This window comes from Rhinopithecus roxellana, chromosome 1 (assembly GCF_007565055.1).
Source record: "Rhinopithecus roxellana isolate Shanxi Qingling chromosome 1, ASM756505v1, whole genome shotgun sequence".
Taxonomy (NCBI): Eukaryota; Metazoa; Chordata; class Mammalia; order Primates; family Cercopithecidae; genus Rhinopithecus; species Rhinopithecus roxellana.
Genome location: NC_044549.1, coordinates 13,713,137 through 13,732,233, shown reverse-complemented (window position 1 = coordinate 13,732,233; position 19,097 = coordinate 13,713,137). Strand labels below are relative to the sequence as shown.

The window sequence follows — 19,097 nt, the reverse complement described above, 5'->3', positions numbered from 1 at the left end:
ATCTGAAATACAGAGGGATATACAGTTCCTATTTAAACTAATACACTTATGAACTGTTACTAGATGAGAGCTCTTTTAATAACCGTGTTATCTTTTTAATTTCTGGCCATATCTCTGCATAAAATGATTTTTGTAAGCCTATTGAACTGGTTATCAAACACTGATTTCAGCTTATAATTTAGTGTTCAGCATCTATTTACTGTTTCACAGCGATATGCCTAATCTGCCTCTACTATATTATTTTCACTTTGTCTGACAGAAAATTCAAAATGCTGCATTACTTCTTTTGATTCATTTTCATAATTACACTGAGAACTAAAATCATAGTGAAAATTCCAACAAGAAGTCTCTAATCATTCATTTGAGAAGGAATTTGGGATCTAAATTTTAGATCCAAGCTCATCCTTGGAAGTCAATAATTTCTAAAACTTCTAAAGCTCAATTTCAGTGCCACATTTGGACTTGATGATTTATAGAACTTATATAGACTTGAAGATTTACAGAATTATATATAGAATAGGCCCTACAGATGGTCATTACATTCTAGAATTTTCTGACACTAACTTCATATTGTGAAGAGAAGATTATTTGCATTAAAGTAAAACCCGTGTGGACAAATCAATATTTATAATCACTAAATACGTTTCTGAAAAGAAACACAATATATCCATTGTAGAGTATCTTCTTACTGAAAGTTTCTTAAACTAAGACAAGGGAAATACCCTGCCAAAATAAACTACTGAAATAACTTAAAATGCTAGCAATCATTAATCTAGTCTTACAGTTTTCTAGTTCCTACTAAGAATGGCTGATCTAGGACCAATTTCCAATATATTGAACAATTTTTGGTGTCACATTGAGATCCATTCCATGTAGCTATATAGTCAATTCTACTGCCCTAATGATTATACTTTTTCTTTTTCTTTTTCTTTCTTTTTTTTTTTTTTTTTTTTGAGACTGAGTCTCACTCTGTCATCCAGGCTGGTGTGCAGTGGCACAATCTCGGCTAACTGCAATCTCCGCCTTCCAGGTTCAAGCTATTCTCCTGCCTTAGCCTCCCGAGTAGCTGGGATTACAGGCATGTGCCACCATGCCTGGCTAATTTTTGTGTTTTTAGTAGAGACAGAGTTTCCATATTGGTCAGGCTGGTCTCGAACTCCTGATCTCGTGATTCACCTGCCTCGGCCTCCCAAAGTCCTGGGATTACAGGAGTGAGCCACCACGCCTGGCCAAAATTATAATTTTTTAAATATTGTCCTTAAGCACTGGTTAAAAACTTCCACTCATATCTCATATCATATTGCCTCAGGGGGAAATGATATAAAGTATGTAAACAAACTATGCACTTAAATTCTGTTTTCTATTTAGCTCATCATTGAATGCCATTAAACTTCTAAGAGGGCATTGTTGAGTCTTTAAAGGATTAAGTTGCTGTGCTCTGAAGTTCTTTGTTTTTTTGCTTGCTTGTAAGTTTATCTGTGTTTCTTTTGGTTTTTTTTTTTTTTTTTTTTTTTTTTGAGACTCATAGTTTTTACAACATTTGGCATACAGGTATTCAGTAAACACTCAGTCACTTTTTGTTACTATTATAGATGGATATACTATATGATAGTTGAAAAGACAGTCACATAATCACTTCCTAGGTACTGCACAAATTATCAGGATTACTGATAGTATCTTGAAGGTAGCCACAGCTAATAAACCTAAAAGTTAAGAATGCCTCTCAAACTAGTCACTAGACTTTATCCAATTATGACTAGATAATAACCCTGAGATAATAACAGTAAAAGATAGGTAGGCATATATACATACAGCTTAATCAATATTTGTCAAACATCTATTCTTGTTTGGGCTGTTTGATACCCCAAAAGGCAAAAATGTCCCTAATTCTGCCCATACCCAAAGGGCCTTGCAATAGAAAGTGGGCAGCAGGCATTTAATACAAATCATGCTGAGCGATCACTCCATTGTGATTGGTGGTTGGAAGAGACTCCACAAAAGGAGCGCCATTTGAGAAAGATCATACATAGATACTAGAAATGGCCAGTATGAAGCATAATTCAATATACAAATAAATCAACATGAAAAAACAAACTATTATATAGAATTATATGACAAGTAGTGTTGGTACTCAGTATCCAAACTCTGCTTTCTTCTTGCCAGCAGAATCTTGATATTGCTCAGAGTTGAAGCCAGCCAAATCCTTCCTTCCTTAGACCAGTGCAGCTAGGGATGAATGGTGAATGTTATGGCCAAAAAGGTGGGCAAAGAAATGTACACAGAAGTCTGATTAAAATATTTGTGACACCTTTGTGTTTTCTAACAAGATGGTACAAATGCAACTGAAGCCAAGTTCTTCCAGCCTTCATCATGGACATTACGGCTGGAATTGCAGCAGCTTATATGTGATCATGAGTGAAAGGCCAAGAAAATCAGCATGATGTGTTTTCTGTACTTGATCCAGGAACCACCAATCTCAAGATTTCTTATAATACCAGAAAGATAATACCCTGTTTGTTTAAGTCACTGTGGCCTAGATTTCTTTTACTTGTAACAGACGACATCCCTGAGTGACATAGATAAATAGAAAATTCAGTTGAGATGTACTAATTAAATAGAATAATAGCCTAATGAAACTAAAAACTCCTCAGAAATCACATTGACCAGTATGTGTGTTTCACATCTGAGGTCACTGAAGTCCAGAAAATTAAGTGACACAGAGTTTAGGGACAGACATTGCATCATCTGACACCTGATAACTAGCTGATAGGCTTTAACCACAAATGCATAGTCATTTAATGCCAACTATATGCACGAGTAAAATGCTAGATTCTATAATAACATTTTAATTTTTGTAGACGTCTTACTTCTTCTGTAGTACTTTTTTTTTTTTGAGACGGAGTCCATCTCAATTAAATCACAGTTCTATTGAAATTATCAGTGTAGGTATCAGTCCATGTGTTTTATAGACTGTACAGTTGAAGCACCAATGGAAAGGACAGCATGTCCAAGATAACAAAGAAATTCAATGGTATAGTTTGAACAGGGAAGGTATTTTTCTTTTAATTTCATAAAAAACAATCATTGAAAGCAAATTACTTCCTTAAAACACAAATTATTTTTCTACCAATTCTAAACTGTTGATTTGAAATTGAAAAATAGTCGGCCGGGCGCGGTGGCTCAAGCCTGTAATCCCAGCACTTTGGGAGGCCGAGACGGGTGGATCACAAGGTCAGGAGATCGAGACCATCCTGGCTAATACGGTGAAACCCCGTCTCTACTAAAAAATACAAAAAACTAGCCGGGCGACGAGGCGGGCGCCTGTAGTCCCAGCTACTCGGGAGGCTGAGACAGGAGAATGGTGTGAACCCGGGAGGCGGAGCTTGCAGTGAGCTGAGATCCGGCCACTGCACTCCAGCCTGGGCGGCAGAGCAAGACTCCGTCTCAAAAAAAAAAAAAAAAAAGAAAAATAGTCATTTAAATTTTTATTTAATTAAAAAATGCAAGAGTTTGTCATCTATTCCAAGTGAGAAAACATCTCAGAAAGGCTAATGCTCTCTTGTACATGTCTTTCTCTAGGATTTAGGCTTTTTTTTTTTTTTTTTTTTTTGAGCCAGAGTCTTCTCTTCTTACCCTACTGTCCAGGTTGCAGTATAGAGGCATGATAACAGCTCACTACAGCCTCCACCTCCTGGGCTCAAGCAATCCTCCCACCTCAGCCTCCCAAATAGCTGGGACAACAGGTGCATGCTACCATGCTTGGCTACTTTTTAAAACTTTTTGTAGAGATGAGGTCTCACTATATTAGCCAGGCTAGTATTGAACTCCCGGCCTTACGTGTTTCTCCCCCTTCAGCTTCCCAAAGTGCTGCGATTACAGGCTTGGGCCACTGCACCCAGCCTTTCTCTATTTTGCTATCTCTTTGATGTCTAACATCGGTAATGGGCAGATGAGTAAGTGTCCTTTTAGTTGGAAAGACAGCAGGGATTTTTCAATTTCATGAATAGGACAACATGTATCTGGGAGGCATATAAGTAAATTTTCCATTTCTTGTTCAATTAGTATCTCAATTCTCCACCAAAACTGTGCAACGAATTTGAGAATATGACTGGAGAATGCATAAAATTATTATTTGATAAAGAAACAATCTCTATAAATGTATTTTTCTATAACAAGCCCATTTTTAAATTTATCTTATCAATAAGTAATCTCTCTCCCTTGCTATAAATCAACTTGTGCTCAATTACCTGTCTGTCTGTCATGCCTTCTTTATGCTTCAAAAAATCCTCCTGACAGTATTAGAGACTTTAAGGACCATCTCTATTTGTGTGTGTGTGTGTGTGTGTTATCTTTGCTTATAGTAGCAAAGGCAATGATTGTATATTGAAAACATCTCCTTTCCTTCCTTGAATGTAAAACTAGTGAGTAACAATCTACACATTTCTCTCATTTAAGCATTTTTATAGGCTGAAGGAGGTTGCACATATAAGAAAATAAAAGTAGGAAATAAAAAGTAGATATATTAATGTGCTTTCTTTCCTTTTGTTGATGAAAATAAGTCCCAGTCAACTTATAGAGAATAACAAAGAAAACGAAAATTAGACAAGAAGGGTGGACAAAAGATTTATCCAGAGACAAATTTTAAAATCAAAAGCCCCAGCTATATAATCAAGGTTGTCTGCAGTGGAGACCAGCTATTAAATCAATACTTAACTAAGGCAGATACACACATATCAAAAAGCTGCTGCCAAAATGACACAATTCTGATTTACGTCTTCCCTCAGGTAATCCAGTAGTAAATGTTCTTGTCAGTCAGACACTGGGAAGAATTATTCATAGATCTTAACCCCAGTATAGCAAAACCAAATAGTGATTGAATAGTTTAAAAATCTTTCAAGTGGAAGCAAATTGCCACCTTTTTATGGGGTACCAGAAATGCTTTCTCCCGTTTTGTAAGAAGATTTTTAAACTAGTTAATTGTGGCAGGAACTCTTATCTTTAATATTATATTGATATCTTCAAGTAAGATGAGCCATGAATCTAAGTTACTAACAATTAAAATGGAAGGCAGCACCTTCTGAAGCCTCACTAGATATCATCATGGATTTGCTAGGAATTGTCTTTGTTTACATAATGTTCCAATTCATTCCTTCACTTTTAGCAAACATGTATCAATTTCCTAAAACGATCTAGACACTTGCTGTGATGTAAGTGATTTTGTTTCCCTAAAATATATACGTTGAATTCCAATGACCAATATGTTGGTTTTAGGAGGTGGGATCTTGTAGCGGTTTAGAGCATAAAGGCAGAGTCCTCATGAATGAGATTTGTGCCCTTATAAAAGAGGTCCCAGAGAGCTGCCCTGTACCTTCTATCATCTGAGGACACAGCTAGCAGGTACCGTCTATGAACCCGGAAATGAGTCTTCATCAGACACTGAATATGCTGGCCCCTTTTTCTTGGACGTCCCAGACTTCAGAACTGGGAGAAATAAATTTCCATTGTTTATAAACTAACCAGCTTATGGTATTTTGATATAGCAGCCTAAAGAAATGAAAACAACTATTTATTGTGTCCAGTCTTATAGTAATAAAAGTCAAAATCCCAGCTTTTAAAAAGGAGATCAGTTTCATATCGTGGTTATTTTATAAATGGATCTTCTCACTTGAGAACTGGAGTTGCAAGATACATTTTTATATGTCATTTATATGTTACCTTCACTGAGAAATTTTCTGAAATTTCTTCTTTTTATGCCAATACTTCAAGTTGTCTTCAGCATGTTAGAGGAAAAGCACTGGACTAGGAAGCGGGAAATGCATGTTTTGTTCTAGCTTTTCCTACTAAATAGGTGTTAGCTTAGATTTACTGATCAGGTATCTTCAAACTTTGATGAGGTGTTTGAGACAGTGACTTCGTCTTCTATAAATAACTCTAAGGTTCTACTCTAAGTAATTATGTATTCCCAGATTAGACCTGGAGCCATACAGAGACAGGAGTTATTTTCTATTCATTTTGTACACCCTATATCCAGCACACCATCCAGCACCTAGCAGTGGATGAGATGAATTTTTAAAGTGAGTGAATAATTTGCAACCAGTTGTCTTATCAGGAGGATAATTTCCTCATTTAAAAAAAGACAGATGCTGACTAAGTTGTCTCTAAAGACTCTTCTTAGCTTAGACACCTTAAAAGGTTAATCCTCTGTATGCCCAAATTTGTAGGATTAGTAACACTTTCTAAGTGGAGATAAAAGAACAAATTATCTTCTTGTTCATCACTGCTTTAAGGATGAAAATTAGCCATTTAAATTATAAAATGCCATATGACAACAGGACAAGGAAATGAAATCTTTCCTGGTTTAGAACAAATATACTTGAAAAAGAAATGACAGATTTTGCAGTGCTTTCCTCTACTAGAGAGGTGTATATTCAAAGGGCACACTGATTTTATAGTCAAATGGACTGAATGATACATTGACTGCCGAACAAATAATTCCTTGTTATACTTTCATCATGACCAATAACTTAATAAAACTATATGTTATGATAGTCATCCCTTTTTCACATTTTACATTGTGCAGAATATTTAGAAGTTTGGAAATTTTATGGACTGAATACACATAAAAATCAAATTTGACAACATCAATCAAAATTAATTATTTCTAATTTTAAAAATGTAAGAGAATATATTTTCCCTTTTAATGACAAGGAAAATAAACACAGTATTAAAAAGACAACTGCGAGGGGTGGAGCAAGATGGCTGAATAGGAACAGCTCCAATCTCCAACTCCCAGGGCGAACGACACAGAAGACCAGTGATTTCTGCATTTTCAACTGAGGTACTGGGGTCATCTCACTAGGGAGTGCTGGACAATCGGTGCTGGTCAGCTGCTGCAGCCCGACCAGTGAGAGCTGAAGCAGGGCGAGGCATTGCCTCACCTGGGAAATGCAAGGGGGAAGGGAATCCCTTTTCCTAGCCAGGGGAACTGAGACACACAACACCTGGAAAATCGGGTAACTCCCACCCCAATACTGCACTTTAAGCAAACGGGCACACCAGGAGATTATAACCCACACATGGCCGGGAGGATCCCACAGCCACGGAGCCTCCCTCATTGCTAGCACAGCAGTCTGCGATCTAGCTGCAGGGCAGCAGCGAGGCTGGGGGAGGGGCGCCTGTCTCTGTAGACTCCACCGCTGGGGACAGGGCACAGCTAAACAACCTCTGCTGCTGATACCCAGGCAAACAGGGTCTGGAGTGGACCTCAAGCAATCTCCAACAGACCTACAGCTGAGGGTCCTGACTATTAGAAGGAAAGCTATCAAACAGGAAGAACACCTATACCAAAACCCCATCAGTACGTCAGCATCACCAAAGACCAGAGGCAGATAAAACCACAAAGATGGGGGAAAAGCAGGGCAGAAAAGCTGGAAATTCAAAAAATAAGAGTGCATCTCCCCCTGCAAAGGAGCGTAGCTCATCGCCAGCAACGGATCAAAGCTGGTCAGAGAATGACTTTGACGAGATGAGAGAAGAAGGCTTCAGTGCATCAAATTTCTCAGAGCTAAAGGAGGAATTACGTAACCAGCGTGAAGAAACTAAAAATCTTGAAAAAAGAGTGGAAGAATTGATAGCTAGAATAATTAATGCAGAGAAGGTCATAAACGAAACGACAGAGATGAAAACCATGACACGAGAAATACATGACAAATGCCCAAGCTTCAGTAACCGACTTGATCAACTGGAAGAAAGAGTATCAGCGATTGAGGATCAAATGAATGAAATGAAGCGAGAAGAGAAACCAAAAGAAAAAAGAAGAAAAAGAAATGAACAAAGCCTGCAAGAAGTATAGGATTATGTAAAAAGACCAAATCTACATCTGATTGGGGTGCCTGAAAGTGAGGGGAAAAATGGAACCAAGTTGGAAAACACTCTTCAGGATATCATCCAGGAGAACTTCCCCAACCTAGTAGGGCAGGCCAACATTCAAATTCAGGAAATACAGAGAACGCCACAAAGATACTCCTCCAGAAGAGCAACTCCAAGACACGTAATTGCCAGATTCACCAAAGTTGAAATGAAGGAAAAAATCTTAAGGGCAGCCAGAGAGAAAGGTCGGGTTACCCACAAAGGGAAGCCCATCAGACTAACAGCAGACCTCTCGGCAGAAACTCTACAAGCCAGAAGAGAGTGGGGGCCAATATTCAATGTTCTTAAAGAAAAGAATTTTAAACCCAGAATTTCATATCCAGCCAAACGAAGTTTCATAAGTGAAGGAGAAATAAAATCCTTTACAGATAAGCAAATGCTTAGAGATTTTGTCACCACCAGGCCTGCCTTACAAGAGACCCTGAAGGAAGCCCTAAACATGGAAAGGAACAACCGGTACCAGCCATTGCAAAAACATGCCAAAATGTAAAGACCATCGAGGCTAGGAAGAAACTGCATCAACTAACGAGCAAAATAACCAGCTAATATGATAAAAGCAGGATCAAGTTCACACATAACAATATTAACCTTAAATGTAAATGGACTAAATGCTCCAATTAAAAGACACAGACTGGCAAATTGGATAAAGAGTCAAGACCCATCAGGCTGCTGTATTCAGGCGACCCATCTCACATGCAGAGACATACATAGGCTCAAAATAAAGGGATGGAGGAAGATCTACCAAGCAAATGGAGAACAAAAAAAAGCAGGGGTTGCAATCCTAGTCTCTGATAAAACAGACTTTAAACCATCAAAGATCAAAAGAGACAAAGAAGGCCATTACATAATGGTAAAGGGATCAATTCAACAGGAGGAGCTAACTATCCTAAATATATATGCACCCAATACAGGAGCACCCAGATTCATAAAGCAAGTCCTTAGAGACTTACAAAGAGACTTAGACTCCCATACAATAATAATGGGAGACTTCAACACTCCACTGTCAACATTAGACAGATCAACGAGACAGAAAGTTAACAAGGATATCCAGGGATTGAACTCATCTCTGCACCAAGCGGACCTAATAGACATCTATAGAACTCTCCACCCCAAATCAACAGAATATACATTCTTCTCAGCACCACATCACACTTATTCCAAAATTGACCACATAATTGGATGTAAAGCACTCCTCAGCCAATGTAAAAGAACAGAAATTGCAACAAACTGTCTCTCAGAACACAGTGCAATCAAACTAGAACTCAGGACTAAGAAACTCACTCAAAACCGCTCAACTACATGGAAACTGAACAACCTGCTCCTGAATGACTACTGGGTACATAATGAAATGAAGGCAGAAATAAAGATGTTCTTTGAAACCAATGAGAACAAAGATACAACATACCAGAATCTCTGGGACACATTTAAAGCAGTGTGTAGAGGGAAATTTATAGCACTAAATGCCCACAAGAGAAAGCAGGAAAGATCTAAAATTGACACTCTAACATCACAATTAAAAGAACTGGAGAAGCAAGAGCAAACACATTCAAAAGCTAGCAGAAGGCAAGAAATAACTAAGATCAGAGCAGAACTGAAGGAGATAGAGACACAAAAAACCCTCCAAAAAATTAATGAATCCAGAAGTTGGTTTTTTGAAAAAATCAACAAAATTGACAGACCGCTAGCAAGACTAATAAAGAAGAAAAGAGAGAAGAATCAAATAGACGCAATAAAAAATTATAAAGGGGATATCACCACCGACCCCACAGAAATACAAACTACCATCAGAGAATACTATAAACACCTCTACGCAAATCAACTAGAAAATCTAGAAGAAATGGATAATTTCCTGGACACTTACACTCTTCCAAGACTAAACCAGGAAGAAATTGAATCCCTGAATAGACCAATAGCAGGCTCTGAAATTGAGGCAATAATTAATAGCCTACCCACCAAAAAAAGTCCAGGACCAGATGGATTCACAGCTGAATTCTACCAGAGGTACAAGGAGGAGCTGGTGCCATTCCTTCTGAAACTATTCCAATCAATAGAAAAAGAGGGAATCCTCCCTAACTCATTTTATGAGGCCAACATCATCCTGATACCAAATCCTGGCAGAGACACAACAAAAAAAGAGAATTTTAGACCAATATCCCTGATGAACATCAATGCAAAAATCCTCAATAAAATACTGGCAAACCGGATTCAGCAGCACATCAAAAAGCTAATCCACCATGATCAAGTGGGCTTCATCCCTGGGATGCAAGGCTGGTTCAACATTCGCAAATCAATAAACGTAATCCAGCATATAAACAGAACCAAAGACAAGAACCACATGATTATCTCAATAGATGCAGAAAAGGCTTTTGACAAAATTCAACAGCCCTTCATGCTAAAAACGCTCAATAAATTTGGTATTGATGGAACGTAACTCAAAATAATAAGAGCTATTTAAGACAAAACCACAGCCAATATCATACTGAATTGGCAAAAACTGGAAAAATTCCCTTTGAAAACTGGCACAAGACAGGGATGCCCTCTCTCACCACTCCTATTCAACATAGTGTTGGAAGTTCTGGCTAGGGCAATCAGGCAAGAGAAAGAAATCAAGGGTATTCAGTTAGGAAAAGAAGAAGTCAAACTGTCCCTGTTTGCAGATGACATGATTGTATATTTAGAAAACCCCATTGTCTCAGCCCAAAATCTCCTTAAGCTGATAAGCAACTTCAGCAAAGCCTCAGAATACATAAATAATGTGCAAAAATCACAAGCATTCTTATACACCAGTAACAGACAAACAGAGAGCCAAATCATGAATGAACTTCCATTCACAATTGCTTCAAAGAGAATAAAATACCTAGGAATCCAACTTACAAGGGATGTAAAGGACCTCTTCAAGGAGAACTACAAACCACTGCTCAGTGAAATAAAAGAGGACACAAACAAACGGAAGAACATACCATGCTCATGGATAGGAAGAATCAATATCGTGAAAATGGCCATATTGCCCAAGGTTATATATAGATTCAATGCCATCCCCATCAAGCTACCAATGAGTTTCTTCACAGAATTGGAAAAAAACTGCTTTAAAGTTCATATGGAACCAAAAAAGAACCCGCATTGTCAAGACAATCCTAAGTCAAAAGAACAAAGCTGGAGGCATCACGCTACCTGACTTCAAACTATACTACAAGGCTACAGTAACCAAAACAGCATGGTACTGGTACCAAAACAGAGATATAAATCAATGGAACAGAACAGAGTCCTCAGAAATAATACCACACATCTACAGTCATCTGATCTTTGACAAACCTGAGAGAAACAAGAAATGGGGAAAGGATTCCCTATTTAATAAATGGTGCTGGGAAAATTGGCTAGCCATAAGTAGAAAGCTGAAACTGGATCCTTTCCTTACTCCTTATACGAAAAGTAATTCAAGATGGATTAGAGACTTAAACGTTAGACCTAATACCATCAAAACCCTAGAAGAAAACCTAGGTAGTACCATTCAGGACATAGGCATGGGCAAGGACTTCATGTCTAAAACACCTATAGCAAAGGCAGCAAAAGCAAAAATTGACAAATGGGATCTAATTAAACTAAAGAGCTTCTGCACAGCAAAAGAAACTACCATCAGAGTGAACAGGCATCCTACAGAATGGGAGAAAATTTTTGCAATCTACTCATCTGACAAAGGGCTAATATCCAGAACCTACAAAGAACTCAAACAAATTTACAAGAAAAAAACAAACAACCCCATCAAAAAGTGGGCAAAGGATATGAACAGACATTTCTCAAACGAAGACATTCATACAGCCAACAGACAAATGAAAAAATGCTCATCATCACTGGCCATCAGAGAAATGCAAATCAAAACCACAATGAGATACCATCTCACACCAGTTAGAATGGCAATCATTAAAAAGTCAGGAAACAACAGGTACTGGAGAGGATGTGGAGAAATAGGAACACTTTTACACTGTTGGTGGGATTGTAAACTAGTTCAACCATTATGGAAAACAGTATGGCAATTCCTCAAGGATCTAGAACTAGATGTACCATATGACCCAGCCATCCCACTACTGGGTATATACCCAAAGGATTATAAATCACGCTGCTATAAAGACATATGCACACGTATGTTTATTGCGGCACTATTCACAATAGCAAAGACTTGGAATCAACCCAAATGTCCATCTGTGACAGACTGGATTAAGAAAATGTGGCACATATACACCATGGAATATTACGCAGCCATAAAAAAGGATGAGTTTGCGTCCTTTGTAGGGACATGGATGCAGCTGGAAACCATCACCATCATTCTTAGCAAACTATCACAAGAAGAGAAAACCAAACACCGCATGTTCTCACTCATAGGTGGGAACTGAACAATGAGATCACTTGGACTCGGGAAGGGGAACATCACACATCGGGGCCTATCATGGGGAGGGGGGAGGGGGGAGGGATTTCATTGGGAGTTATACCTGATATAAATGACGAATTGATGGGTGCTGACGAGTTGTTGGGTGCAGCACACCAACATGGCACAAGTATACATATGTAACAAACCTGTATGTTATGCACATGTACCCTAGAACTTAAAGTATAATAAATAAAAATAAAAATAAAAATAAAAATACAACTGGAAAGAGAGCACATGTTCCTTCTGTTAGTCTGCAGTGAGGTGTTTTTTTTTTTTTTTTTTTCTTTTGAGATGGAGTCTTGCTCTGCTCTGTAACCCTGGCTGGAGTTTAGCTGGGCAATCTTGGCTCACTGCAACCTCCGCCTCCTTGGTTCAAGCAGTTCTCCTATCTCAGCCTCCCAGGTAGCTGGGACTACAGTCGCATGCTACCACACTGACTAATTTTTGTATTTTTAGTAAAGATGGGGTTTCACCATACTGGTCAGGCTGGTCTCAAACTCCTGACCTTAGGTGATCTGCCCGCCTCAACCTCCCAAACTGCTAGGATTACAGGCGTGAGCCACCCTGCCCAGCCTGCAGTTAGGTTTTATTTGCCCTTTTCTTGCTAATCTAGTCTTCAGCTCTTCAAGTCTAAGTGCCGAGCTAGTGACGGTATGTTCGTGCATTATTGAGGAAACGCCAAAACTTATTTTAAAAAACACCCAGAATGGGCCACAGTGAAACAAATTAGATGAGACCTTTGCCAAATGTTAATTTTCTATTGAGAAATACTAAAAATATGAGTAAGATAATAGAAGGAAGCCAAAATAATACCAATTTGTAGTGGCTGAATTAGAAATATTTTGGGAACCTGCTGATTTCATGTTTATGAAAGGGAAACAATCAAACAGGAACTAAACACTGTGGGCCCATATGGGGGTAAAATAGCAAATGCCAGCTCTGAAAAATAATATGGAAATAAGTATGAAACAGGGAGTATTATGAGCACTACCTGTACAATGAATAATCATTATGGAAGAGCTTCCAGATAGAATCTTGGCCTCATTCCCAAAGCACATAACACATTTTTGTCACAGTTGTAATTGATGACTTTGAACTATGCTGATACAGGGAATGGGTAAAGTTACCATAGTGAAAGGGAAACAAATGCACTTAGTAAACCATGGTGGCTACTGTTGAAAGAAAGAAGGCAGCCTTTCAATTGCAAAGTGAATTTTGTCTCCAGTTGACTAATGTGGTTGACTTTTGGAAGAAACATGGTCCTAATTAAAGGTTAAAAGGCTCATTTCAATTTGAATTAACTTTAACTTAAAAAATAAAGCTGTTGGTAAATAGGTCTCTTTTAGTATTCAGACATTAGCTCCCTACACACAGGACTATATTAGCAATTCCCAGCCATAAACACAAACTAATGACTAGAACCAGCACTGACTAAACAGATGATTTCCTGGCCTTGCAATTCCAGGCCTGACAGGGCTATTTGCCTGTACAAGGTCAAAGCAACTGTTTATTCCCAAAATGAGCTGTACTCCACAATGTTACAGGAACTCTATTCTTTGCCATCTGAATAGAGGTACAATGCTTTGAGGCAAGGCCCAGGCATTTCAATACACTGGAAGTGGCTATGTTCAGTCATTAAACTCTGCCTGCAATGTGCAGCATTTACAAAGTGATCAAGTGTTTCCTTCTTCTGTTCCTTCCACTGTTCAATAAAAAAGGCCTAAGGCAAAATGCCACCACACCATTAAACACAACAAAATCAATCACAATCTAGTATGGCTCAAAGATAGCTTGGTAACAAGGCTTCATTGTGTTTGTTGTTCTTCCATCAGATTTAGCAAGACAGGTGCCAGTAACACTAAAATATGTCCACCGTACATTCGCCACAAAAAGAATGTTAACAGCTTCTGGTCCTGAGGATGGTCGTGTTTTGCCAGCTTTTTGGCTGTCCACTTTCAAAGAACTGTATGTCCTGAGTAACACTAGTTGGGTTTTCTATTCTTCATGATCAGTGCTCAGAGAATAAGATCAATTAACAGAATATGCAGGTAATGAGTAGACGATTATGGGGGAAGGGCGAGAGCGAGAATGGGATGGAAAGTCTTATTTATGAAGATGTTATTAAGGTGAATGTCAAAATGCACAGGGCTCAACTCTACACTCAGCATATATTAGCAGACAGCCTGGAGAAGCTGTTCAGAATAGTGCTAAAAAGCTTTTTTTGAAGTGTTTTGTTTACTTGTTTGTTTGTTTTGTTAAATATCAGAATAGCATTGGAATTTACAGGAAAACTCTCCTAGAAAGGAGTTTTGGAGATGCTAAATCACTACTACATCTGAATACTGTCTACTGTAAATTAGCATTTCCTAGGTTGATTTCGAATCATGACTGGAACAGGCATTTTGGTTACCAATCCAATATCCACCTTTATAATTTAATTTTAGATGAATACAATTACCATCATAAATTGAATTTCGGAGTGTACAATGTCACCCAGAGAAGGAGTCTAAGATAGAAATGATGAAAACCTAGATGCTGTAATTTCTAAAGGATCAAGATTGTACATGAATATTGGAAGAACACTTAGGTTCTAGGTATGTTCATCTACACAAAGTTATATGAGCAACGCTATTTATAAAATTGGCAAATTAGAAAAAAAGTGTGATGCCCTAAATTAGAAAAGCAGCTCAATAAATTATGCTATGTTCACACATTTTCATAACTAAGTTATGCTATTCTCATACATTTGTATAATGGTATTAATGCCTCACATGGAAAGGTGCTCAGAATATTTTTACAGGAAAAAAGGCAGGATAAAAATGTATATATAATTTTGTTGTTGTTGTTTGTACTTTCTTATTCATCAAACATTAACTTTATCACTTATTTCACAAACTTAAAAACTAAAAGGTTCTTAGAATTAAAATTATTGCACATACACAATTAAAAAATCAAAACATCTTAGTCAACGAATATGTGTGTTTGTATAATTTGAGGTTTGGGTGCATGCACATGTAGTTATGTACATGTAAAGTATGTAACTACATTGCACACTCTGTGTGGGGCAAACATCTGCATACCCATATCCCTCTCCCACTCTGTCTGCACACACACATACAGATGCATAAATATCCACTCACCACAGCTTTTATTTGTTCTTACTTCTATGTCACTGATCTAAGAGCTTCCTTTTTCTTCCTGCTTTTTTCCCTTCAAAAACATGCAACATGGAGGGAATTTATAATCGACAGAAAATTTTGACAGTCTACTAACGTGAATTTTCACACTTTCCAGAGTAAGTAATTGTGTCCCCACTTGGTAAGATGTATACAGAAGATAGCACTTTTTTAAAATCCAGGATTTAAATGAAAACCTGTACAAAGTGGAAAATTCAGAGCAAATGTCTGTGGATGCTGCAAAATACAATGTGCAATTATTCGCTCTCTTAGTTACATTATTGATTATCCACTCTGCAAATAAAAGATGACAAATGGGAACTTTGAACAACGGTGGCATGATTGCATTTTATTTTAAGTTCTTCAAATTGGCTTTACTGTTTAGATGAATTTATTTTAAATTAACGTACATTTCTATTATGAGGAATTAACTCAGCTTTTCAAATTCACACCTTAATATTTCATATCATCCTATCAACTTTCCATTCCATTTTATTTTTTGAAATTTATTAAAATGACTTATGTGATAATATTATTGTTAAAAAGCCAATGGATTTAAAATAAACCTTTGATATATAATGTATACATTGGATTTTTATTATCATATAATATTACCAACTAGGAGAAGTTTATCATTTAAAAGTATTCAATATTTGCTTTGAGTGATTTCATGGCAGACAGACATTTATCAGATAACAGAAAAATAAGAGTTAGTGTAATTTTAGGGTCTGTTTTTTCTTGATTTTTATGTTTATGGTAAGTATTTGTTCTCAGATAGAAAGGGGATTTCTATTTAAGGTATCCTGAAAGTTATTCCCTAAATAGATAAGAATGGATTTCTCAAGGAAAACATACAACCATCATAAATAAGTGCTTAGGAGATCAACAAAACTTGACTGAATGAGTCTTTCAAATACCTTAAAGGAATCCTCTTTTTTGAAACTATACAGATATAAATGTTTGTAATTGTATAGGAATATTTATATATTTGATTTTCACATAAAGTGAGTTCTATCTTATTCAAGAAAAACTATTTTTCTATTTTACTAAGAATAAAAATATTTGTAAAAACTTGCCTCTATAAAGTTTCAGATTTGTATATTCACTCAAATTTGTATGTCAAAAACACAAAAATATTCCCCTCCCCCAATGAAGCTGGAAAGAAATTTCTCAAGTATGTAGAACAATCTCACGGGCAGACACCTTAGCAATATATAACAGTATTTAATGGTGTTATGAAAATAAAATCTCCCAAAACTTTAAGATGCACTATAACAGGTTTACATTCTTTAAAATGGTTAATTTCTAAATACTGAGATAAGCAATTTTCTTCACTGTTCATTCTAAAACTTTACCTTCAACTTGGAAGATGAATTGCAATAAAGGGAATACGATGATTAAATCCATTTAAGAGGAACAGAGAATTAGTTCCTGTCCTTTAGAGGACAGGAAGAGTGCGAGAAAAGATGAGAAAATAGTATATTGGATATATTAAGATGGATTGCTTACAGTTGGCAAATACATAACACTCATAGTATAAATACCTGGGACACATTAGGAATTCGGACCATAAGGAAGAACAACAGAAGGATCTCTGCCATTTTTGTTCACTTTGTCTGGAAATGTCACATAACCTCAGACTTGGTCATCTGCATTCGGTGTTGTTACCCTAGAAGTGTGGAGGGGATGGTGGGGGGCGGAGTGGGGAGTGGGAGGGAGAATGAGGAGAGAGAAACGGTGTGTTTGTGTGTGTTAAAATGGACACACCCAGGGTATGTGTGTATGTTTATATATGAATTTAAACCACCACCCTATTTCTTCTATTTCTTAGTAGAGATAATTACATATTCTATTAACTCTTTGGAGTTACTTTTAGAATTTCATTGGTTGCCTTGAGATATTCATTCAGGATAATTGTGTTATTTTTATATTGTGCAAAAAAATGAGACCGAAAGAGGTGAGGGGTTGGGAAGAGGGTGGGAAAGGGAGTTAGTTCCCTGAGATTGTTACATCTTAGACGGCAGCACACATTTTGTTGCCTTTGAAAACCCAGGTACATGGAACTACAATGTTTACATTACCTTTTCCAGAACCATCTACCTGGAGAGAACAGTTCATACCTATATGTAATGTAAAAAGCAGCATTTACTGAAACCTATTCCATGCCTAGCATTGCACTTGTGTTTTAATTCTGTATTCATAACAATTATGTGAGACTGGTAGTATCTCTTTTCCCTGAGGAGAAGATTAGGGCTTAAAGGTATTAAGTGCACTGGCTGTTTATACCAAGATTTAAGTGTTGTAAACAGAAATGAAACCATGTTTGAGGGCTTCCAAGACATAGGTATTCTGTGTTTGCATCCAGTTGCTTCTTATTCATGTAAAATTATAAAGTGACAACTAATGTAGCACTAACATGCAATCCTGCACTGTAAAAATAAGGTGACCAATTTAATGGAAGTGTGACTATGGCACACAGGGAAATTGATTACCTCATCTCTTTCCAGTGACTGTTAGTTCCACAGTAGTTTTCTTCAACAATGTCTTAGAGGTCTAGTCAAGTGACTGGCTGTGATGGAAAGAAACTTTATTAGGAGTAGAGAATGCTTAATTTATGCAGACCTGCTGAAAAGGTTTTTGTGGGCTGAATTATTTTGTGGGGGGATCTGCCTGCTTCTCATATAATGGACTGTCTGCTACATGTTATTAGTGAAAACACAGAACTTTTATTGTGTAGAGGGTAAAATAAAGCATTTCATTTTCCTAAATTAGTGGAGGGTGCTTAATGTCTGACAGGATAAAGTAATAAAGTGAGATTGTATAAATTCTTTGAGTTTTTTCTGTTTTTTGTTTTTGTTTTCGTTTTTCTTTTTTTGAGATGGAGTCACACTCTGTCATCCAGACTGGAGTACCGTGGCATGATCTGGGCTCACTGCAACCTCTGCCTCCCGGGTTTAAGCGATTCTCCTGCCTCAGCCTCCCAAGTAGCTGGGATTACAGGCGAGAGCCACCATGTGCAGCTTATTTTTGTAGTTTTAGTGGAGACGGGGTTCCATCATATTGGCCAGGCTGGTCTCAAATTTCTCACCTCAAGTGATCCATGTGCCTCAGCTTCCCAAGTTCTTTGAGTTTTGATCAGAAACAATTTATGGCATTTATAGATATAGTGCCCTACTATGTATCTGTACCATGTATCTGAAAGCAATACAGAAAAAAAAATGCATAGTTCTCAAGACTTTCAGGGGTATATTGATGCACTTCGGAAAAGATGCCTAAAAAAACCTTCCACACTGTCCCCCATCTGTACTCACCAATTTGATTATACATTTGGCACAACTAAATAGAGTATTTAAAAACCAATAACACTTTTGTCAATTAGACCTGGAAAACTACATCTAATAGTACATTTAATGTGCCCTCAGTATAACATATGATAGAGTCTGTACCACTTTCCTTCTGAGTAAACCTTGGTTTCTTAGCACTTACAGTTTATTTGATGACACATAGTGTGGGGATATATCTGAAAAGAAAATTTTTATGACTAGGCAAGTTCATGGAAGTATTATATA

General features: G+C 37.3%; 1 protein-coding gene across 1 annotated transcript in view; it reads right to left on the bottom strand.

The window, feature by feature from the left end:
* The window catches only part of EPHA3 (EPH receptor A3), a 373,049-nt gene that overhangs the window by 127,639 nt on the left and 226,313 nt on the right, over positions 1-19,097 (bottom strand). The window lies entirely within an intron of this gene.